The sequence below is a fragment of the Ochotona princeps genome, chromosome 1 (assembly GCF_030435755.1).
Source record: "Ochotona princeps isolate mOchPri1 chromosome 1, mOchPri1.hap1, whole genome shotgun sequence".
Taxonomy (NCBI): Eukaryota; Metazoa; Chordata; class Mammalia; order Lagomorpha; family Ochotonidae; genus Ochotona; species Ochotona princeps.
The window spans coordinates 123,303,866-123,329,515 of record NC_080832.1 but is presented as its reverse complement, the minus strand read 5'-3'; the positions used below and the strand labels follow the sequence as shown (position 1 = coordinate 123,329,515).

The 25,650-nt window shown below is 42.1% G+C and overlaps 1 long non-coding RNA gene across 1 annotated transcript in view; it reads right to left on the bottom strand.

The window, feature by feature from the left end:
* Positions 1-24,956, bottom strand: part of LOC131481872 (uncharacterized) — a 55,452-nt gene extending 30,496 nt beyond the window's left edge. The window contains exon 1 of the long non-coding RNA XR_009246603.1: positions 24,835-24,956. This is a non-coding gene — a long non-coding RNA (uncharacterized LOC131481872). The remainder of the gene's footprint in view (positions 1-24,834) is intronic.
* Between the last annotated feature and the right edge of the window lie 694 nt (positions 24,957-25,650).

The following is a 25,650-nucleotide window of genomic DNA, read 5'->3' as shown; positions in this document are numbered from 1 at the left end:
CATCTGTATCAGAATACCAATGACATTTCCCACAGAATTAGTAAAAGCAGTCCTAAAATTCATATGAAATCACGAAAGACTGAGAGTAGCCAAAGTGATCCTGCACGAGAAAAAATTCAAGTGGAGGCATCACAATACCTGAATTCAAAGCATTCTCCAAAGCCATACTAAATACCCATATGGTACTGGCATGAAAAGCAATACATAGATCAATGGAACACAATACATGGAAATTAATCCACATACGTACAGCCAACTGATTTTTGACAAAAGTTCTCAGATCATACAGTGGAATAGAGATCATTTCTTCAACAAATGGTGTTGGCAAAACTGGATGTATATATGAATAACAAAATTACACCCATATCCCCATCCCATAGAAAAATCAATCCAAGATGGATCAAAGACTTAAGTTTAAGACTTGAGACTTAGAAATTGCCGGAAGAAAATGTAGGAGGAATAATCCAACATATTTATGTGGGGGCTAATTCTTGGATAAGACCCACCCCGAAGCACAGGCAACAAAAGCAAAACTAAATAAATGGGATTCTATCAAACTCAGAAGCTTTTGTACAGCAAAGAAAACTATCAATAGAATGAAAGACACACCCAACAGAATGGTAAAAAAAATATATATGCAGATCACCTATTTGACAAAGAATTAATATCCCAAATATATTGGCAACTTTAAAACTCTACAACAAAATGCCAGCCAATCCAGTTCTGAAATGGGCAAACATCTTTAATAGACAGTTTTCAAAAGAAGAAATACAAATAGACAACAAATATATGGAAATATATTTTTAAAATGGTCAATATCACCAGCAATCAGGGAAATGCAAGTCATACGCTCACTGAGATGTCACCTCACCTCTGTCAGAATGGCTAAAATGCAAAACACAGAGAAAGCAACAAATGCTGGCAAGGATGTGAGCCAGGTGGAACACTTGTACACTATTGGTGGGAACGCACGTTAGTTACAGTCGCTGTAGAAAACAGCGTGAAGATGCCTCAAGAAACTAAAATAAACTTGCTGCTGGATGCAGCAATCTCACTCCTGGGTATATACCCCCCAAAAAAACTACAATACAATGAATTACAGAATTTATGGTACCACCATGTTTTTAGCAGTATCTACAATAGTCAAAATTTGGAATCAGCCAAGGTGCCATCATCAGATGAATGGAATATTATCAGCTATGAAAAAAAAATTCTATCATTTGCAGCAAAATTGACTCAACTGAAGAACATCACAGTGAAATAAACCAGACCCAGAAAGACCAATATTGCATGTTCTCTTTTACATGTGTGAGATAAGTTAAAAAAAATACAACTAAAACATAAGAAAAAAGGGGGGAAAGTCTGTGTACATTAGTAGCCCTGCAAATATCATTTTGCTGTTCTGGTTGTTTTGCAGGGATCATGTTCAAAGGCATTACAGCCATGACTAAAGCTGGACTCCGAATGGGTGACTAAATGGATGGGCACTCTTTCATGGTGATAAGGGATCCTATTTTGACTAGATATTTTAAGCACTCTTGGCCTCTTGGAGATTTTTCTTTTTCTGAAGCCAATGTTTAAAGTTTTTTAAACTTTGATGTTTCCAGAAGGGCCCCTGGAAATGTCAAAAGATAAAACTAATTAGCTTATGCTGATTATATTAAAAGTATTGTCAAGATACAGAATGAGACTAAACTTTCAGTCATGTTCTAGGAAAAAAAAAACTAACAGGTTGATGATCCTGTGGCAACCGTGGCTATTTAAAAATTTTCACAATTTTTTCATTCTGCATTCTTCCCTAAAGACCCATGCAATCTGATTTACAGTCTGATAACAGCTCTTGGATACCAGTTTTCTGATAGCTTCTTAAAAAATGTCAGTACACACTTTATTACAATCAGACAGTGCTCTGTACACGAGGGAGCTGCTTGTGGAAGGCTGTTGTGCTGGACTCTGCCCACAGGATGCTGCCTCTTTGGAGCTGGGGTTTCCCTAGAGAGGGATGAGAGGAGGCATCAGTTGCTTCTCAGACTTGACAGAACTGCTTGGGGGTGAAGCTTAGTTAACTGCACAAATGTTATGCTGAAAAAAAAAATAGCAAGGCGACTCCTGGGGACACAATGAGCTGCTTGGATGTTGGCTCCACGCACAGCTGAGCAGAGGGTAGAGAGCATGATGATGTGCTTGGAGAGAGCCGTCCAAATCCCGGGCCCAGCTGCACACTCAGTTCTTTCCTGGTCCCTGCAGGTGACTGTGAGGAACAGCCACGTCAATGCCAATGTGTGCAGATCCAGAGTTCTTATTGTTGCAGTTGCTAGATCCGGACTGTACCCAACGGATTGTAAGGGTGACCAAGTGAGATCCCTGCTGAAAAACCTCTCCCATGTTTAAAGGCGAAAGTATTGTAGGGGTGGAGAACAACTCAGAGGGACCAATTGTGCCTGCAGTTGTCTCCAGGTGGTCTTTCCACAGCTTAGACCACTGGGCACTTGGGGTACTGGCCAGTCTGGGAGAGCTGGGTGCTGGTTCTTTTCATCCTATCAGGACATGGACTGAAGGAGCAGTGGATGAGGGGAGGGCCCTGTGGTTTTCCTTCTTGGTGGGTTGCTGGGACACCATCCTTCTGGTAGCTGGGGATTTCCTATTATATTTAGACATCACTGAGTTCCACAGCTCTTGCAGGACAACTTTGATGCTCCATGAATTCTGCCATCTTGCCAGCTCTGGGTAGCTCTGGGGTCCACCACTTCACTCAAACTATTAATGTCATTCGTATTGAGCTTCGCTTCAGGTTATGCAAAGTGGGGTGCGTCTGTGTGTTTTGATCTATGTTCTGATACAGAGCCATCTATTCAGTTTTCCTAAGCTGTCCAAGCACAAGGTGGCTACCAGTCTGACAGTGGAGCTACTCTGAGAGAGGTCAATGCACTCGATGGTGTGTTAGATTATAGGCTGTAAAGGACCAATAAATTAACTAAGGGAAATCACATAGCAGACCTTGCAGCCAAAATGGCACAGGGATCTCCCCTTTCCCTTTACTCTGGAAGAACTTCTTATGAAGGGTAGGGTCCCAATATCCCCCTATTAAGATGAAATGGGAAAGGTTAAAAATAATCATGAAATGGGAACTCTCCAAGGACCACACTCTTCCACAACACATGTTAAGGAATTTCCCCAATTCTAACAACTTAATCTGAAGTTAAGGCTTGATTTTATAGGTAAACATTTTGCATTACTGAGCAATTCAAACAAATTTTGGGAGGTACAGAAAATAACAATGGACTAAAGAAATTACAGCTTCCACAGGAAAGTTGGATTTAGAAAAGTTGAAGTGATGCTGTTCTATGCTACAGATGTGCTGTGCATATAATCAAATAAGGTTAAAACACATCTGGTAGGGTTTCCTCATTCTCACATCACATTTCCACAGGAGTCTGTTGCTTGCTAGCAGTAGGCAAGCTGAATTGAGATAAAGGCCATTTTCATTGATCTTGGAAGAATCAATTGCAAACCCTACACACCATCAGTGTTTCTGATGGCAGACACCTATGAACAGGAAGAGGGTGAGAGGCCTAATGGGATGATATTTGGATAAGACAACCAGCTTGATTGCAAAGTCCCTTTCCTCAGAAATGTGTGGTGTGTGTGTGTGGTGTGTGTGGTATGTGTGGTGTGTGTGTGCGCGTGTGTGCTGGAATGGTGCCTCAAGATCACAGAGAAGAATAAAGAGGTCTCCCTGCTCTCCTTGCCGCTGGGAGTGGAAGAACAGGGGCAAAAATGAGCCTACGTGCAAGGCAAGTTCCCTTGTGACTGTGCACAAAGGAGAGGAGGAGCAAGAAGCTCCGAGCGAGGCAGCTGCCTTGTGTTCCCCCCACAGTGCCAGCACGTCCTTCTGCCAATGGTAGAAGGCTTTGCAAGGCAAATAATAACACCTACAGGCAGCCAAGAGAAAAGGCAATAAAAGCCTCACAGCAGAAGCAACACTTCTGATCACTGGTATCACACAGGCAGGATTCCGCACAATTCCCCTTGGGGTTGGGCAGATTATAACAGGGCATGCTGTTGACACAGTTTCATAGTATGCCTTTTGGTGTGCCTTGTCCTTTCATCCTCCTGTTTTCTTGACCTCACCCAGTGGTGCCACTGCTAAGCTGTAGGGTCTTCATGTACATGGACAGGGCTGAAAACACCATCACCCAGGTAAGTCACTGTCATGAATAGTGGTACTCAACCAGATGCTACCTCCGAGGGTTGTGGTCCTTAGTGGCCACTTGCTCAGGGTAACCCTGAGTCTTTGTCTTGTCTCGTCAATCTTCAAACCTGAGTCACTTCTTTAGAGCTAATCAAGCTTCAGATGGTCATGCAGATGGAACTTGGCATGGAAACTTCCATTTACTGGAGACCCCTTGACAGATCTCCGGGGATGGTCCCCCATTACCATTCCTCAAGAATGCCCACCCACATTTTAGCATGAAGCAGCCAATATGACCAGCAAGCACAGCCAGCATCCTTTTTCCTATTGGGAGTTATGGACACCAGGAATTCCTGGAAAGGAAACAAACAAAAACATAGGAAAGAAAAAAAAGCACATGACAACTCTCTCCAGGAGCTCTCAGGGAGTAGGATCCAAGGAGATGGGAGGAACAAATTGGAATTTCAGATGTTGTTGATTCTGTCCAATAAACCTAACTGAGCATGCTGCACACTACTATGAAAATCAGACTGCTCTGAGGTTCATTGGCTTATATAGCAGGTGTCATTAGCATGCACTTTCAGTTATCTGAGGGCATCATGTAACATAGCTCCTTAGCGTACACACCTACCAATTGGGAAGAACTTCCTGTTTTAGAAATGAATAAAAGTCTAAGCCAGGTAGTCTGGAGAAGCACCTGTACCAGGCAACACCAGGAAGCGCCTACCCAAGAGCTTCACTCACCACTTCCTGGCCCCTGTGCCTCATTCCTTCAAGACTGTAAGATACAGAACTCATCCGAGAAGGGAAACTGGAACCCATAAGGCAGCAGCACTCAACAGATCCGCGAGAGGAGAGAGCTGTAACAGAACTGTAACACAACAGCGGTGCTGGTCCTGAAGGATCCAAGCAACTAAAGTCACCGTCCTCCTGCCACTTCTTGTGTAACATACCAGAAGTGACATGGGATATCAGGGGACTTGTCTGGGATCACCAGAGGGGCGGGTGAAAACCAGCTGAGGCACAGTTACTAATCCTTACGTCCTGGTTGGCTATTATTCTGGCCTCCTGATTGGTTAAATCTATACTCCTCAGAAAGGAGACAATTTCACGTATAAAAGCCACAGCACTTGCAAGCCACCCCAGCAGCTCCTCCCTTAGGTGCTCCCTTCCTGACTGCTGTGGCAGGAGGTGTCTTACTTTCAATAAATCTCACTTTGCTCACTGTCCCTGTCTGGGTGGAATTTCTTCTTCAGCGTGAGACAAAAACCGGTATTGCTTTCATTGTCCCACAACAGTATGACTGGAAAATTCCCAACAAAGCAGCTTGCACGTGCATATGGACCAAGACGCTTTACCCATCTACATCCCAAAGTCAGTTATTTATGTCACCCAGTGACATAACCTTTTATTCTACACCCATGAATACATCCTATGTCTTTAGCACCTTTGGGAAAGACAATCCACTGATTGAAGTTTTTGAAAGCACAAAGGCCTGAGATCATTAGATCTGAAGTGACAGAGAAGGGGTGGAATGTGTCAATAAAACAGGAAGCAAGGACGGGGCTAGAAAGGATTTTATAGCAAGACAGGCAATATGACTGGAAAATCATCAACTCCTTGGAAGAACATAGACTCAATTTATAGAAGGCAAACTTTTCCCAGTTTTTTTTCTTTTGCTGAGGGCTGGCCCTGGAAAAGGGGCCAGGAATAGGACATTTCCTGTGAGCATGCAGGAAATGCCAAAGACGAATCTGTAAAGCAGACCCTGGCCTATGCTCTCCCAGAACGTTATATGAATCCCAGTGAGGAGGTGATGCTTCCTCCCACCACACTTCATTCCATCTTGTCCAGAATGGGATTCCCTGAGAATTATATTCATGGAATATTCCTGGAAGTGGCTTATTTATTTATTTTTTGAGACATTTATTTGAAAGGCATAGTTACAAGGGAGAAGGAGACAGAGAGAGACAAGTCTTCCATCTGCTGGTTCACTCCCCAGGTGGCTAGTATTGGGCCAGGTGAAGGTCAGGAGCTTCATATAGGTCTCCCCTGTGGAGATAAGGGGCCAAGTACTTGAGCCATTACCTGCTGCTTTTCCAGGAACATCATCAAAAAGCTGGGTCAGAAGTGGAGCAACTGCCACCTTAACTGGTACCCATATGGGATACTGTCACTGTGGGCAGCGGCTTAACCTGTTATTCTATGAACACAAGCCACATTCTTAGTTCTTCAACACAAATAATTTTCAATACTTAGTAAGGTAATATTTATTTCAGTTGTAAAGGGGACAAGGAAATAATATCTTTAAAAGTGATCACGGCAGTTAAAGAGTTCAGAAGGAAAATCCAAGAGAAAAGATTCTATGGCCATAACACTCCTAAGTTTTACAAATGTTCATTCACTTCTCTGGACTACAGAAATGGTTCTTTGCCTGAGAGGGGTTTTTTTTTTCTAAGTTATTCCTGGGGTTCAACACTATGGCGTAGTGGGTTAAGCCACTTCCTACAGTGGAGTACTGGTTCAAATCTCAGCTGCTCTGCTTCTTATCCAGCTCCCTGTTAATGCCCTGAGTAGTTGGGTCCCCATTACTCAGGTAGAAGACTAGGATGGAGTTCTTGACTCCTGGCTTTGGTGTGTTTTATGCAAGAAAAAGCCAAATTCCTAAAGTATGTATTGCAGATTTTGTATAATTTAGCCCAGTATCCTTCCCATTAAGGAAAGATTCCCTTGAGAAAATAAAAGTACCCAGAGGGTGTGGTCAAATCAAGCCAAAGTAAAAGTATAGTATTGGCATCTCTAGGCATTGCAGAAGGGAAGATAGCATATGATAGGATAGAAAGCACTGAAAGGAGCATAAGGTTTTGTGACTCAACTAGTTGGTTGTTTTTTTTAAGTTTGCTTTGTTTTGTTATTTACTTTTTCATGGAAAGGCAGATTTACAGAGACAAGCAGAAGCAGAGAAAAAGATATTCTGTCTGCTGGTTCACTCTCCAAGTGTTTACAATGGCTGGAGAGGATCTGATCTGAAGCCAGGAACCAGGAGCTTGTTCTGGGGCTACCATGCAGGTGCAGCATCCCAATGCTTTGGGCCATCCTCCACTGCTTTCCCAGATGACAAGCAGGGAGTTGGATGGGAAGCAGGGCCACCGGATTAGATTTGGTACCCGTATAGGATCCCAGTGTGTGCAACACTAGGATTTAGCCACTGAGCCATTTTTCCAGGTCCTCAACTAGTTTTCTAACTCGATGCCTTAACTTCAGGTGCAATCTTAGGTTGTCTTTTTGAGACTCAGTTTCCCTATCTGTGTAACTAAGGGAAATGAAATTACAGCCCTGATGGCTCTCAGCTCTACATTTCAAGACTACGATTATCAGGTCAACACCACCTTACAGAGGGATAGACGTTATTTGTAAGAATCACAAAGATACTTACAGCGTCAAAGAACCTGTAGAGGACACAAAGCAGTCGGATCCCAGCCCATCACTCCTTTGTTGGGAGACAGGTAGCAAGTGCATTTGAGGCTCTGTTCTCAGTACAGAATATTATCTGCCCCAAGCGCATGTTTGCCTCCAAGGATCCACCTTTCTGGGGTCCCTTTTTCTAATGCTCTGAGTTCTTGGTGGAAGACTCAGTCATTGCTGTGTACCACCAGCATTTGCTTACTTTTTGGTGTGTTTGGGCTAAGAAGTAGATTTCTAGCTCCTGGCTTCTTTCTCCACCTGGCCCTTGCCTTCATAGGTGTTTGTCTTGAGTCTGGATACCCAACTTGTATCCGCTTGGCCTCTCAGCTGCAGGCACCTGTGGCTACCCCCATTTCACCATGATCCAGAGCTGTGGAAAAGGACAGCTTGCTTCTTAAGCTTCTCCATATTTATGAACATAGGTGGAAGGAAGATTAAAAATGAGCTTCCCAAGAAAGAGAAAGAGGTAGAAGATGAGAAATAAGGAGCAAATAGGTGTTTGCATGGGCATGCACCTCTAATTTCCTCCTTTTTCTAACTTTTTATTTCAAAAGCCTCTCTTTGACTCTCTCAGGCTGAAACATCTTCAAGGTTCTGAAAAGATGCTGGACTTCACTTTAGAACAAATGGAGTAGAAGATGGCAACAGTAATTGAAATAATAGCTTTTAAAATACCTCCACCAAGGTTCTATAGATGTTCTTTATCCTGGAGGGATGATGAACAAATTTCATGCATTCTCGGACAATATTCTGGCAGGAGACAAGGCTTTTTCACAGACACCAACAAGGTCATTTCTAGATAATTCTATCCTGGGTACTGCCAGAGCAGACAGTTGCCCTGGAGTTATATTTCCAATTTTTGCCAAGATGAGCAGAGACGACCAGTCACATTTCAGGAAGGATGTTAGGTTTCACAATAACCAGGAGCACAGAAACAAGTTAGCTGAGCTTGGCTGACTATGCTCTTTGGTTTTATCCTTAATTAGGTGGAACTGATAAACTTGATAAAATTTTAAACTACAGCTTTCTGTTTGTCAATAACCAAATAATGACTGTGACGAATATTAGTTATTTTTTTGCATCAAACCCTTTCTTATCCCTCCCTCCTACGAAGACACCATTGATTTCCATTTCAACAGGCCTTTTGTTTAAAGGCAGAAGAATGTCCTATTTACCTTTTTAAATTAAAGCATGTTGATGGAGAACTCGCAAGATGGCCGACATAGGAGGAAGACTGTGAGAGAGCTCACAGACAGAGAGGGCTAGAACGCGACAAAAGCACGCTGAAAGCCGCCGAACCCACCCAAAGACCGACCTGAAGACGCTGTGGCCGTGAGGACCGGAGGTGATTGGGACCCGCTGGCATCTGCTCACCCTGGTCACCAGGACTCGCCAGGACCTGCCCCGCTGCGGACACCAGGACCCTGAATCACCAGGACCCGCCGGCATCTGCCCACCCTGGTCGCCAACCCCCGGGACCTGCACCAGCCGCAGCCTCCAGGCTCCATTGCGACCCGCAGAGACCAGCAACGGACGCAGCAGTCGGGAGACGCACTGGCGGCCAGGATTCCCACCAGAGGAAGAGGCAGACTGCAAGAACCTGAGGTTTGAGTGAGTTGGGTGGGGACAGTGGTGGGTTGGAGGCTTCGGGAGTTGGCCCCCCAGGGGCACGGACAGAGCCTGAACACAATTGGTCTCCCCGCCCCTCCCCCCCCCAGGCTCCAGCCTCTAGAGACACAGGGCGAGTGCCTTGAGACTGCCAAAACTGTGTCTGGGAGAAAGGCAAAAGGCACACTGGATACTCCCCTGTGCCTTTGCGGTGTGGCACTCAGCTGGGCGGTGCTATCCCACAGGAACCCAAGCACGCCTCTGGGCTGGGCAGTTCCCTGCTAGCGCAGGGGCGGTCGGTCCCCTGCAAGTGCTGGGGTGGGCGGACCTGCGCAGGAGGCGTTTCCAGAGAGCACCTGGAACACGCCCTATAGTCCCTTGCTCCAAGCCCTGTGATCCAGTAAACAGGGTGCGCGCACAGAGAGTGCCTTCACTCCCCCACGCCCTGTGGTAGCATACCTGTAGGGGACGAGCTGAGAGTGCGCTTTGAATCCTCTGGACCCTGGAAGAGGCGCCCTGAGGTCCAGTGTTCTGGAGACGCACCAAAAGTGCCTTGAAAATTCCCACACCCTGCTACTCCACGCCTGCAGACTCCGATCTCTACAGGATAGTGCTTGGAGACCCCTCAGCACACTGGTGCCTAGGTCTCTCAAAAAAGAAACACTAACACAATGGGAAGAAATACCAGAAAAGGTAATGATCCAGATGAGAGTGCCAACACCCTACCAATAAAGGATCGAAAGCCAATGTCTATTTCAGAGATGCGAGATGAAGACATAGAAGATCTACCAGACAAGGAATTAAAAAAAATAATGTTAAAATATGTCAGAGACAATGAGAAGAATTGGGAGGACTTCAAGGAATTCAAGAACCACATAGCCTCAGAAATACAACAAATGAAAAGTAAAATCCTTGACTTAGAGCACAAAATTGAGAGCCTAACCAACAGAACAAATACAGCAGAAGAGAGGATCTCTGAAACGGAAGACACACAAAACGAACACACCCAGTTCCTGAAACAGCTGGAGACAAGTCTGAACAAAGCCAATAAGACCATACAAGAAATGAAAGACAACCTCAGAAAATCAAATATTAGGATTATTGGCCTTCCTGAAGGAGCAGAAAAAGAATCAGGAATGCAAATGGTGCTCGACGAAATTATACAGGAAAACTTTCAAAACACTTGGAACATGAATCCAGCTCAAATCCAGGACGGTCAGAGGACTCCCAGCAGATATGACCCAAAGCGATCTTCACCCAGACATATGGTGCTCAAGTTCCACTCCAACGAAGACAAAGAAAGAATCCTGAGACAAGTACGAAGCAGAGAAAAGATCACATACCGGGGAAAACCAATCAGGATCACGGCTGACTTTTCTGAAGAGACCTTACAAGCAAGAAGAGAATGGACAAAGATCTTCCAAATCCTGAATCAGAACAACTGTCAACCAAGACTATTGTACCCAGCAAAGATCTCATTCGTATTTGAGAACGAAATCAAATACTTCCACAGCAAAGAGAAATTAGAAGAATATGCCAGCACAAAGCCAGCTCTACAAAATCTCCTTAGAAATGCACTAATTCCAGAAAAAAAGGAGGTGAATCATAAGCAAAGATGGCAAACAGGAAGGTCTCCCCACTAAAGTCCACACAAGGAAGGGCAATAACACAGATATCAACACCCACAAAAACAAGTATGGCAGGGCAAAATCACAACCTCTCAATTTTAACTCTCAACACAAATGGCCTGAACTCACCAATCAAAAGGCATAGATTAACAGAATGGATTATCAAACAGCACCCAACTATCTGTTGCCTACAAGAGACACATCTAACCAGAAGAGATTCAAAGAAGCTGAAAGTGAAAGGTTGGAAACAGATATTTCATGCCAATGGACGAGAAAAAAAGGCTGGGGTAGCTGTCTTAATTTCAGATGATGTGGACTTCAATCTGACACACATCAAAAAGGACAGGGAAGGACATTATATATTGGTGAAGGGACTGATCCATCAGGAAGTAATTACCATTGTGAACATATATGCACCAAATTCAAACGCACCTAGCTACGTGAAGCAATTACTCACGGACTTAAGGGGAGACATAGATATGCACACAATAATAGTGGGTGATCTTAACACCCCACTAACAACTATAGACAGATCAACAAAACAAAAACTCAACAAAGAAACAACAGAACTCATACAAACAATAGAACAACTGGACTTGGTTGACATTTATAGAATTTTTTACCCTAAGGCCACAGATTATACATTTTTTTCAGCAGTGCATGGCACCTTCTCCAGGATCGACCACATGATAGGACACAAAGCAAACCTAAATAACTTCAAAAAGATAGGAATCATACCATGTACCCTCTCAGACCACCACGGAATGAAGCTGGAAATCAGCAATTCAAAATGCCCCAGGAAATACAGAAACTCTTGGAGGCTGAACAATATGCTACTAAACGAACAATGGATCAGAGAAGAAATTAAAGATGAGATCAAAAAATTTATGGAAACCAATGAAAACTCTGACACAACATTCCAAAATTTGTGGGACACTGCCAAAGCAGTGCTACGGGGCAAACTCATCGCAATTGGAGCTCATGTCAAGGCCCAAGAGAGGCGCCAAATACAGGAACTAAACACACACCTCCAGGAACTGGAAAAACAACAGCAGAAGAGCCCCACACACAATAGGAAACAAGAAATCATCAAAACAAGGGAGGAAATCAACCAGATAGAAATAAAAAAAACCATACACAAAATCAATGAATCAAAAAGCTGGTTTTATGAGAAGATAAACAAGATAGACACTCCACTGGCCCGACTGACAAAGAAAATACAAGAGAAGGCAAGAATTAACAGCATCAAAGATGAAAAAGGCAACATAACAACAGACACCGCATCCATTAAGGCCATAATCAGAAATTACTACAAAGCACTGTACTCCAACAAATCAGAAGATCACCAAGAAATGGAAAAGTTCTTAGACTTCTACCACTTGCCAAAACTTAGCCCAGAGGCAACAAACGACCTGAACAAACCCATAACTGAAGTAGAGATTGAATCAGTGATTAAAGACCTCCCAACAAGGAAAAGCCCAGGCCCAGACGGCTTCACTCCAGAATTCTACAAAACATTCCGAACAGAGCTGACCCCAATCCTCTACAAACTCTTCAAAACAATAGAAAAAGAGGCAACCCTTCCAAACTCATTCTATGAAGCCAACATTACCTTAATCCCAAAACCAGACAGAGAACTAACAGAGAAGGAAAACTACAGACCTATCTCTTTGATGAACATTGATGCTAAGATTCTCAACAAAATCCTAGCCAACAGAATTCAAAAACACATCAGACAGATCATTCATCCAGATCAAGTAGGATTCATCCCTGGAATGCAGGGATGGTTCAACATTCGAAAATCTATAAATGTGATACACCACATCCAAAAACTGAAAAACAAGAATCACATGATAGTATCAATAGATGCGGAAAAAGCTTTCGACAAAATCCAACATCACTTCCTACTAAAAACCCTAACCAAGGTAGGCATAGATGGAAAAATCCACAACATAATTAAAGCAATATATGAAAAACCCAACGCCAGCATCATACTGAATGGAGAAAAGCTGGAACCCTTCCCACTGAGATCTGGAACAAGACAGGGATGTCCACTTTCTCCACTACTATTCAACATAGTCCTAGAGGTACTCGCTGAGGCCATAAGACAAGAAAAAGAAATCAGAGGAATCCAAATGGGAAACGAAGAAGTCAAGCTCTCACTATACGCAGATGATATGATTCTTTATGTAGAAGAGCCAAGAGACTCAATACAGAGACTGCTAGAACTTGTACGAGAGTTTGGTAGAGTGGCAGGGTACAAAATTAATGAACAAAAATCAACAGCCATAGTGTATGCGAACAGCCCCAAGATGGAAAAAGACTTAACCAGCAAGATACCATTCAAAATAACAGAGAAAAGTATGAAATATCTGGGAATAAATCTAACCAAAAATGTAGAAGACTTATTTGAAGAAAACTACAATCTGCTTAAAAAAGAAATTGAACAAGACCTCAAAAGATGGAGTAATATCCCATGCTCCTGGATAGGTAAAATCAATATCATTAAAATGTCTATACTGCCAAAAGCAATATATACATTCAACGCAATCCCAATCAAATTGCCCAAAACATTCTTCATGGAAGTGGAAACAATGATCCAAAGGTTCATCTGGAAGCACAAAAAACCACGGATAGCTAGAACTATCCTGAAGAACAGGAAGTTAGCAGGGGGAATCACAGTTCCGGACCTCTGGACATACTATAGGGCAGTGGTTATCAAAACAGCGTGGTACTGGCACAAAGATAGAGAGGAAGATCAATGGAGCAGAATAGAAACGCCAGAAGGAAACCCACACAGATACAGCCAAATAATCTTTGACAAAAAGACAAACGACAACCCAGGCAAATGGGAAGGTCTGTTCAATAAATGCTGCTGGGACAACTGGTTGATAGCCTGCAGAAACAAAAAAATAGATCCACATCTCTCACCATACACTAAGATCAGATCTAAATGGATAACAGATCTAAACCTACATCCAGAAACCTTCAAACTTTTGGAAGAAAATGTTGGAAACACACTGGAACACTTAGGGGTAGGCCCTCACTTCCTAAAAAAGACTCCAGATGCAGTAGAAATCAAGACCAAAATAAACAATTGGGACCTCATCAAACTAAGAAGCTTCTGTACAGCTAGAGAAACAATCAACAAAGTAAAAAGGCAACCCACAGAATGGGAGAAGATCTTCGCACACGACATAGGTGATAGAGGGCTAATATCCAGAATATACAAAGAGCTACAAAACAACCAAAATGTCAAAACAAACAACCCACTCAAGAAATGGGCACGGGAAATGGGCAGACACTTCACAAAGGAACAAACCCAAATGGCAAATAAACATATGAAAAAATGCTCAAGTTCCCTGGCAATAAGGGAAATCCAAATTAAAACATCAATGAGATACCACCTAACGCCAGTAAGACTGGCCCACATGAATAAAAGCACCAACGACACTTGTTGGCGAGGTTGCGGGGAAAAGGGAACCCTACTCCACTGCTGGTGGGGTTGCAGGCTGGTACAGCCTCTATGGAAATCAGTATGGAGAATATTCAAACAACTCAAATTCAACATACCGTATGATCCAGCAATAGCACTCCTAGGAATATATCCAGAACACTTGTTCTATGAGAAACCAACATGCACTCCTATGTTCATAGCAGCACAATCAGTAATTGCAAAAACATGGAAACAACCAAAATGCCCATCAAAAGAGGATTGGATAAGAAAGCTATGGTTCATCTACTCCATGGAATACTACTCAGCTATTAAAAAAAACAAAATGCAGTTCTTTGTGGCCAAATGGGCCAAACTGGAAACCATAATGCTAAGGGAAATGAGCCAATCCCAAAAGGTTAAATACCACATGTTTGCCTTAATTTAAGATGATATGATGTTATGTATAACATGTTATGTTTTGAATGTTATATGTTGTGTATAAACTAAAATTGAAGTATAGGTGAGGTGGTCACAGAAGGTGGTTAAGAACTAGCATTTATTTTTAACATATTGGCTACTCATTACTATGTCAATTAATTCCATAATGATGTAAATTTTTGCTGATGGTATGTTGGAGCTTTCAATTGACTGGGATGATACTCTGCTGGCTCTGTCATCAGACCAGAGAGGGTATACCTAAGAAACCGTTGAACTTGACGGGACAATAAGATGCTGGACTCTATGTTTGGTATACGCTTGCAATGGGGAAATCTCAACTGAACTTGAGCTGTGGTTATGCAATAAGGTGGAGGAATCCACCATGGTGGGAGGGTTTGGGGAGGGGTGGGGAGAACCCAAGTATCTATGTAACTGTGTCACATAATACAATGTAATTACTGAAGTTAAATAATAAATAATTTAAAAAAAAGCATGTTGATGACTAATATATAGTTTATTTTTAAAATAGATTTATTTATTTTTAGTTTGAAAGGCAGATCAGATTTTATGGAGAGATGAAGAGAGAGAAAAAGAGAGAGAGAGAGAGAGAGAGAGAATCTGCTGGTTCACTCCCCAAGTGGCCACAATGGTTGGAGCTAAGTCAACTCGAAGCCAGGAGCTTCTTCTGAGTCTCCCAAGCAGGTATAGGGACTCAAGGCTTTGAGCTGTCCTCTACTACATTCCTAGGCCAGGGAGTTGGATGGGAAGTGGAGCAGCCAGGACACAAACTGGCACCCATATAGGATTCAATGCTTGCAAGGTGAGGATTTAGCCACTGAGCCATTGCATTAGGACCTAATATACAGTTTCCTAAAGTTTTCTCCCAGACCCTATTCTGTAATTCCTTCATTTTAGGGCTCCACGGTTTTGTGTTCTTGAGTAGTAACAGAACCAAAGGATGAGGCAAAGGCTATTTCTTCCAATCCTTACATTGTTTGGCTTATAGTTTTCTTTCTTTTCAAATTACTCATCTTTTCATTACTTCAGCAAATATCCGAGAGCAACCACCCAGAAAGTTAGGAGGCCTCTTTCAGTTTATGTTTGGAGCTTTGCATCAGGTCCTCCATGGGTGCAGCCATTTTGTGAGGCTGGTGGGTAGGGGAGCAGTGATGACATGCCAAGCCAGGAAGCTCTCAGGGAACACACACTTTCCCAGGTCCCTATACCTCTCTTTGTGAAGCCATGGTGACTTCACTTTGCGGCTCCATCCTAGCAAGCTAATTCAACACAATTACTTCCTAAGATCCCTATTTTCAGGCACCCTAACTAGAACACACCTCTACCCCTACCCATCAACCACTAATACTAATCCATAAGCATGAACTTTAAGAATTTAGGATTTAGGGCCCGACGGCGTGGCCTAGCAGCTAAAGTCCTAGCCTTGAACGCCCCGGGATCCCATATGGGCGCCGGTTCTAATCCTGGCAGCTCCACTTCCCATCCAGCTCCCTGCTTGTGGCCTGGGAAAGCAGGAGAGGACAGCCCAAAGCTTTGGGACCCTGCACCCGCATGGGAGACCCGGAAGAGGTTCCTGGTTCCTGGCTTCGGATCGGCGCGCACCAGCCCGTTGCGGCTCACTTGGGGAGTGAAACATCGGATGGAAGATCTTCCTCTCTGTCTATCCTCCTCTGTATATCCAGCTTTCCAATAACAATAAATCTTAAAAAAAAAAAGAATTTAGGATTTGCCATGTGATATACCTATTCCCCTCCTGCGAATATATCCAAATGAAGTGAATGTGCATACAAGAAATCGACCTGCATATAGTTACAGCAGCACAATTCACAATAGCAAAATCATAGAAACAACCCAGAGGCGCATTAAAAGAGGAATGGATAAAGAAACTGTGGTACATCTACCTTAAGGACTACTACTCAGCCATCAAAAAGAATGAGATTCTACCATTTACAACAAATTGGTCCCAGAATGGAAACCATTATTCCCAGTGAAAATAGCCAATCCCCAAAGGACAAATATCAAATGTGCTCTCTGATGTAAGTCCATCATTATACAAAATACAAAATAAATAGATATACAGGCAAATAAATATATGAATATATTCTTACAGATGAACTGTTTATAGCTTACCAGGAAGCAAAGATATGTTGCTGTATGCATCTCTACTCTTGAACAGAAAAAGGGCTCCCAATGAAACTATTAAAAATACATCAACAGTATGCTACTAGATGTTATAGCTTTGCTTATGCCCACTATGCCATGATACACTTAAACAGCAAAATGCCAAACTTGTAACTAACGGGACTATACTACTGTAATAATGTGGGGGGAAATGGTGGGAGAAGGAAACAGGGAGAGAAGAAAGGAAGTTGTATATTTACAATCCTGAATCATCAAAAATATAACAATTAAAACAAACTTTTAAAAAGGGCATTGAGGGTTTAAGCATCTGTACAGATTTGGGGACACAAGTTCTGCACAAAGCATGCTAGTTCCGTCTCTCTCTCTCTCTCTCCTCCGACTTTGCTTACTCCCCTCCCTTTCCCTTCTACTCTTCTCCTTTCCCCCCCCCACCTCTCTCTCCTCTGCTTGCCTTTCCTCTTTCTCTTCTCTTTCCCTCCTTCCCACTCTTCTTTCCTTCCTTCTTTATTCTCCTTCTACCTATGATCTGTACAGACCACCCTATCGCATAGATTATGACTATAAACATTATAGTCCTAATTTAAGGGGTGGGAAGCTGTATGAGCAGTAATTTTAGGAATGCCAAGTCACCAAGTAACAACAACAAAAAACTCAAAACACAAATATATAATTAAATTGATGAAGCAAAAGCAATTATGTGCATAGCTTTATATAACCACTTAAAACAGATATCACATGTCTGAATATTTTCTTAGTGATACACTGAAACCATAATTATATTATAATAAAACATTTAGTCAAGTTTTATCAGTACCTGGAATAAAAACTTAGAAGTCTATGAATTTAACTAATTATCTCAGAGTTGAAAGACCTTGAAGGGTTTCTTTTCAGAGCAGTATTTTCTTTCAAAGATTTTATTTTTAATTTTATTGGAAAGGCAGATCCACAGAGGGAAGGAGAAACAGAAAGATCCTCCGCCCACTGGCCCATTTTCCAAATGTCTGGAATGGCCAAAACTGTGCTGATCTGAAGCCAAGAGCCAGGAACCTTTGCTGGGTCCCCAATGTGGGCACAGGGCCCCAAGACCTCGGACTATCCTCCACTGCTTTCCCAGGTCACAAGCAGGGAGCTGGAAAGCAACTGGAGAAACCAGGATATGAACCAGCGCCCACATGGGATCCCAATGGACACAAGGCGAGGACTTAGCCACTAGGCTCCCAGAGTGGTATTGTAAGACTTATGTCTGCGTTAAATTGTTGCATTCCATAAAGATATGTTTTATATTAATCTAATTCATTCAAAAATGCCTAGGATGATTATTCCAAGGAATCATACCTATGAAATCAATCTTCTCACTGAGAGGTGGAGAGAAGCATCCAGATGTTAGAAACACACAGATGAGGCGGCCAAGAATAACCATGGGAACAAGTAAATCAGCAACCACAAAGGACCAGTTCATAGCATCCAGCATGGTGGTGTAGACAGTAAAAGCCACTGCCTACAATGCCAGCATTCTATGTGGGTACTAGTTCAAGTCCCAGATGCTCCACTTCCAATCCAGCTTCCTGTTAATGCCTCGGGGAAAGCAGTGGAGATGGCCCAAGCGTTTGGGACCCTGCCAGCAATGTGGGAGACCAGGAAGAAGCTCCTGGCTTCACCCTGATCCAGCCTTCGCCATTATGGCTTTTTGGGGAGTGTGCCAGCAGAAGCAAGATCTCTCTCTCTCTCTCTCTCTCTCTCTCTCTCTCTCTCTCTCTCTGTGTGTGTGTGTAACTCTGCTTTATTAAATAAATAAAATCTTTTAAAAAGAAGAAAGTGAAATTATAGAATGCAGAGCTCTCTATTCACAGCAAGAGGCTGTTTGGCAAAATAGTACTTGAACCCTTTATGAAGTTTCTTCCTTTCAGGAATTGGTTCAGTGACACAATTTGCAGACTGTGTTTGGTTTCAGGGTATTTTTATGGTATCATCCTGTTTTTCTCCAGCTGGATCACTTGGAGGGCAAATGGGGGGTGAGGAGTTGAGGTAGAGGACACATAAGTAGAAAATAAATTAAGCATAAGGGTTGATAAATATGTGGGCAAATAGAGAATGCAGTATAAATTAAGGAACATTCTATAACATAATCAAAGCAATTTATGATAAACCCAATGCCAGTATCATACTACATGGGGAAAGATTGGAAGCCTTCCCGCTAAAATCTGGAACTAGACAGGGATGTCCACTCTCACCGCTACTCTTCAATACAGTTTTGGAAGTCCTTGCCAGAGCTATTAGACAAGAAAAAGCAATTAAAGGAATACAAATTGGAAATGAGGAATTGAAATTATCGCTATTCGCAGATGACATGATTCTCTACATAGGAGAACCAAAAGACTCTGTCAAAAGACTATTGGGACTCATAAGAGACTTTGGCAAAGTAGCAGGATACAAAATTAATGAACACAAATCAATGGCACTAGTGTATACAAATAATTCCACCGTTGAGAAAGAAATTGTAAGTACAGTTCCCTTTAAAATAGAGGAAAGGAATCTTAAATACCTAGGAATTAAGTTAACTAAAGATGTGAAAGACCTCTATGATGAAAACTATAAATCATTTAAAAAAGAAATAGAAGAAGACCTTGAAAAATGGAGAACCTTACCATGTTCTTGGATTGGCAGGACCAACATTATCAAAATGGCCATATTACCAAAAGCAATATATAGATTCAACGCAATCCCAATCAAAATCCCAGCAACATTCTTCTCAGAAATAGAAAAGATGATACAGAAGTTCATCTGGAATCACAAAACACCACGAATAGCTAAAGCTGTCTTGAAAAATAGAAATCAAACCGGAGGAATCACAATTCCAGACCTCAAGACATACTATAGAGCAGTGGTTATCAAAACAGTCTGGTACTGGTACAGAAACAGAGAAGAAGATCAGTGGAACAGAATAGAAACACCAGAAGGGAATTCACACATGTATAGTCAACTAATCTTTGACAAGAAAACTGAAAACAATCCAGGTAAAAAACCTGGTCTATTCAAAAAAAGCTGTAGGGACAACTGGATAGCAGCTTGCAGAATAAAGAAGCAGGACCTGCACCTGTCGCACTATACAAAAATCAGCTCTAATTGGCTCAAGAACCTAAACCTACACCCAGAAACCATTAAACTACTAAAGGAAAACATAGGAAGCACACTCCAAGACATAGGAACAGGGAAAGACTTCCACCCAGGTTGTTTAAACTATATGTATGATCATATAAGGCAATAAGCTAACACAGTGTCATTGTGCTTTATGATATATAATGGTACTTCAAGAAGCTGGCATAAAAGGGCATTTTAAAAATAACATTTAAAAATAATAATGTTCAAAATATTAAATTGAAAAATAAAATTGTGGTATAAAAATTTTACAGTCTTTGCTTATGAGGAATCTTCATAAGTTTCACAGAACATGTATATTATAAAAAAAAAACTGCATGGTTTTCCAAAAATTTTGATTCTGTACTTGCTGACACACAGAAGAGTCAATTCTGAGGTCAACCCAGGCAAGTTTTCTTGGGGAACTCCCCAATTACACTGCTGGACTTGAACTCCAGCCACAGGGAAATCACAAGGTTTATGGCCTGACCTTGGAGTGCATGTATCAGGACTAGGCCTCCTCAGTCCTGTGTAGTGGACAACATGCCCAGATGCACACGGGGGATGTGACGGCCAGCTCATCTGGGCGAGCAGAGGATATTGAATGCCTCATCAGAGGTTAGAAAGCAGAACAGTTTGAACGACTCTCATGACCAAGCTTTGCAACAAGTGTCTGTGTGTATGGATGCACACTGAGATGGACATGGTCAGCCAATAACTCAACCCTGGCGCAATGAAGCTGACAATGGCCTAGAGCTTTCAAAGGCACTCAAGCAACATCCTCGGAACATTCTTCTCCTCATGGAGATCTCTAAGGCATCACCAAATGACCATCCCCAGTCCTGGAGTGCTAACGGAAACGGACTTTGACAGCAGAGCAGGAGAATAAAAACAAAAGAACTAAAACATTTGCTCCCACCTACCTTGCTCCATGACTCGACTCACCCCGCCAAAACTGGAGGCCCACAGGGTGTGCATCTCCCTCAACTATATAAGCAATATTAAAATTATTTTTAAGTTTTAAAAGAATATACAAATTAATGGCAGGCAGCTATGCTCACCACTATACCTCCAACACCGTTGAAATAAACTAATGGGACTATTAGTGTTTAGAAAAGTTTCAGGATAAAAGATTATTGCACAGAAATCAATACAAAACCAATTATTTTTCAATAACAATAAACCAAAAATTGAAATGAGGGAAACATCCTATTCATAATAGCTTCCAGTGCAAATTACTTAGGAAAAAATTAACACAATGAGATGTTTTCACATTGAAAATTAAAAATGTTGCTGACAAAAATGTATAAAGAGCTAAATAAATGGAGGGACAGTTCATGTTTGTGGACTAGAGTGCTCCATTTTGTTAAGACAACACTTCTCTCTAAACCAATCTGTAGATTTTCCACCAATTTTAAAGTGTATATGAAAAGGCAAAGGACCTGAAACAGCCAACACAATTTTTAAGAACAAAGTTTGATGACTTTCTACCCAATTTTGAAGCTCACCAAAATTGGGTAGCTATAGGATTGGCATAGGAGAAACACACAGATCAAGGAAACGAAACTAAAAAAACAGAAATAAAGCCTCACCTTTATGGTCTGTTGATTTTTTTTATCACAGTGCAAAGCCAGCTCAGCAGGAAAACGAACAATCTTTTCAATAAACAGTGCTGGAACAATTGGCAATTTGTCCACCGGAATAAAACATCCATGTAAACCTGGCGTGATACACAGAAATCAACTCAAAATGGATTGGAGACTTACAATGGAAGCAGTAACAGCCTAAAACATGAAGGAAACAGGACAATCTTTGTAACCATTAGCAAAGAAGCTTCCTAAATAAATACCAGCATCACATCTATTTTAAATAAATATAAATAATTTTAAATATATACATATGTGCATTTTGAATACACATATATCCAAAATAAAATCTGGATTCATCAAAGATAAAGCTTGTGTCTCATAAGACACCATTAAGAGGCAGCAGACGAGAAAAATGTATTTGTAAATTGGACAGGGAGCAGCACCAAAATCTGTCTTTGCAAAGTTGAGATTTCCACACATTTGCACCAGTGCTCCTGGTGGTGGATTGTATCTCTTCTTGAAACACGCGCTTCCAACCAAGTAATATGACAACCGTCCAATTTTTAAAATTGGCAGATTTAAGTGGCCATTTCACTGAATAGGACATGCTAACAGTGAACGAGTACTTGAAATGGTGTTCAACATCATTATAAATCAAAACACAGTAAAACCACCACAATATATCCACTAGAATGGCTATAATAAATAAGTATGATGGTACCAAATATTGGTGAAGATACGGAGAACCTGGAATCTTGATATACTATTGGTAGGTATACAAAATGGTACAATCACTTGAGAAAATAATTTGGCCTCTGCTTAAAAGGTTACACATAGACTTAACATACAAGTCAGTGATTATATCTTTAGTATCTACCAAAAGAAGTAAAACCTTATATCTGCACAAAGATATGAGTGAGAACATGTAAATACAATTGCGAACAATAGTTGCAAATGGAACTGTCCAAGTGTCTAGCAATTGTCCAAGTGTTTATCAGTGAACAAGTGAACAGATGAAGTATGAATGAGTCACAGAATTTTTTGGACTTTGAAAAATGAACTGCTGATGAACTTCCAAACATGTATAAACATCAGATGAATCCTAGGGCAGACAAGAAAGACCACAAGTCCAGAAAAGGCAATTTCGTGGAAACAGAAAACTAGTCAGAAATTGCCTGCAGATAACCATTAAAGATGGAATACGACTAGACACAAGGGAGCTTGATGGATATGTTTCATAATTGAGTCATAGTGGCAGTGTGATAATTACACAATCAAATATGTTTTCCAAAACGATTGTATTCTACACAGGGTGTGTCAATTGTGTGTAAACTGTAAGTAAATAAAGCTATGTATTTTTTTTAAATCATAAGGTCAGATGGTTGCTTGGGAAACCTGTTAAGAAATTTTCTAATCCTGATGGGTTGCTCAGTTGGTTTCTTAATTTGGAACGCGGCTGGAGTTTGTTCTGGCATTGACCCTCACTACTGTAGCAATAAGTGCTATAGCTAGCCAATGGTGTTTCAAAATAGTTTGTGTAATTGGGTAATTGGGGCTGATGAAATCTAATTTAGAAAATTTCTAATATATAGAATTTCTTCAAAAGATTTAACCTCTACCGGACCCAGTGCAGTAGCCTAGCAGCTAAAGTCCTCACCTTGCATACGCTGGGATCCCATTTGGGCACCAGTTCTAATCCTGGCGGTCCCGCTTCCAATCCAGCTCCCTGTTTGTGGCCTGGGAAAGCAGTGGAAATGGCCCAAAGCTTTTGGACCCTGCACCTGCGTGGGAGACCCAGAGAAAACTCATGGCTCCTGGCTTCAGATCAGTTCAGCTCCAGCTATTACACCCACTTGGGGAGTGAATCAGTGGACAGAAGATCATCCTCTCTGTCTCTCCTCCTCTCTGTATATCTGCCTTTCCAGCAAAAATAAATCTTAAAAAAATACTTAACATCTACCCCCAATATTTTATGAATGTTACTGTTGGGTTTTATAAATGACCTTTTCAGTTTGGTAGGATAACGTATTTAATGGACTGTAGAAGATTCAGCACTTTGGTTGAAGCTATAGCAAGCCAGTCGTGAAAAGACGTGTTGTCACAAATAAGGGTTACCGATCTCTCTCTACAACGTTTTAATGGGGTCTTGCATTTAATGGCTATAAATGTAGCCACACTGATGTCAGCTATCATGCAGTAAAAATTTAGAAATAAAACTGGAGACATATCTTTATGTTTTGTAAAAGTGAAACTAAACAAAGTGGATGATTATCATGCGGCTAGTTTGCACACCCTGTAATTACATTTTGCTTGACCCTTAACCTCAAGAATAATGAGATTCTGGGAGCATTCCATTAGTATCTTGACAGTCTCTCTGGTGTGTGACATGTACAGCTACTCATCTATCATCCTAATGCATACAAACATATCAGTTCATACTTGATACTTTTAAAATGCACGTGCTCAAAATTACATCCCAGGGACCTCTCTCACTTCATCGCTTTGAGACCATTTTGATTTCAGACTTTAAAAACAAATGCTTTTTTAAAAAAGCCGTCGAAATTTATTTAGATAAAATTGACAAATCTTTGACTTTCGGCGGCTGATCTGATATTTAGAAACAATGGAGAGTCAAAGTGATGACTAGGCTGGAGAATGTAATTTCTAACTGAAAGCAGAACACCTTTATTAGGTATTGAGGCATTTCCTCGTGGTTCACCAACTGTTCTAAGGAATGAGGGGCTCTCTGGATGCCACAGCATTGCCTTTGGTTTTTGTCCCTGTTTTCTAGTGACGCTGGGAGGAAGAAATCTTTCAAGATAGCAGTTCATGACATCAGGAGGTCAAGCTGAGCTGGAATTCAAAGAGTGGGAAGGCCTCTCCTAGTTCCTGGGGAGGCAGGAGGGTCGTGGGTCCCTACCTGCATGGGGAGCTCCTGCTTCCCACAGGAGCCCACCTTCTACCTGCCCCTAAGCGGCTTTCATTTGGAAATTTTCAACGGTTTCCCAGCAGGTTGGCGCTATTCACTTGAGTCTCACACAGGGTTATTTTGATGTGGGCACGAACATCTTAATCCTTACTCCAGGTTCTTGCCACCCCTACTCCGCACGCGCACACAGAGGAACACCCAACAGAAGGGGGCCACAGAGCTGTCTGCGAAAGAAAAAAAAATGAAAACCCTACCTCTTAAGGTGGTGGTCCGTGGTGAAGACAGAGATCTCTCCCCGCTCTCAGCCTCTGGAAGTAGGGGGTGTGATACTTAGCCGGATATACAAACAGAGCAGGGGGTCTGGGCATGCGCCTTGGTACGGAGACGGGACGCGACAGGTGCAGCCTATGAAGGTGGGTGTGTCAAGTCGACAGTTAAAGAGACAAATGTTACTTGGTAGAGTGTAAGAATTCCAGCTCTCCTAAGCTGTGCCGTTAGACCACATCAGTTTGTACAAGGGTCAGCAGTCTTCCTCCACGGGCCTCTCTGAGCACCTAGCAGGGAGAGGCCGAGGATGCTCCAGGCAAAAGCAGACCCGCTTTTTCTCTGGGTGGCCTCCTCCGCCAGCTGCAATTCTTTCCTGTCTCATGCCTGCCCCGGTTGATAGTTTCTCTTCTGTCGCTGGGGGATTGCCCCCCAGCCCCTCAATAAATACCATTTGCTTCAATTCTTTGGCTCATTCACTTTCTTTTTTTTTTTTTTAAAGATTTATTCCATTTTTATTACAAAGTCAGATATACTGAGAGGAGGAGAGACAGAGAGGAAGTGGAGCTGCCGGGACTAGAACCAGCGGCCATATGGGATCAAGGCGAGGACCTTAGCCACCAGGCCACGCCGCCGAGCCAGGCTCATTCACTTTCTCTGAGTGGAGATGTTTACCTCCTCTGCGGGTGGGGGCTTCCTTGTGTGGATTTAGGAAGTTACACATTCAGTCTGGAACAGTGAATGAGGAGAACATTTGCAGGGTCTGGAGAAGAGGAGACAAGGCCTGTACCAGGAAGTTGCATGGG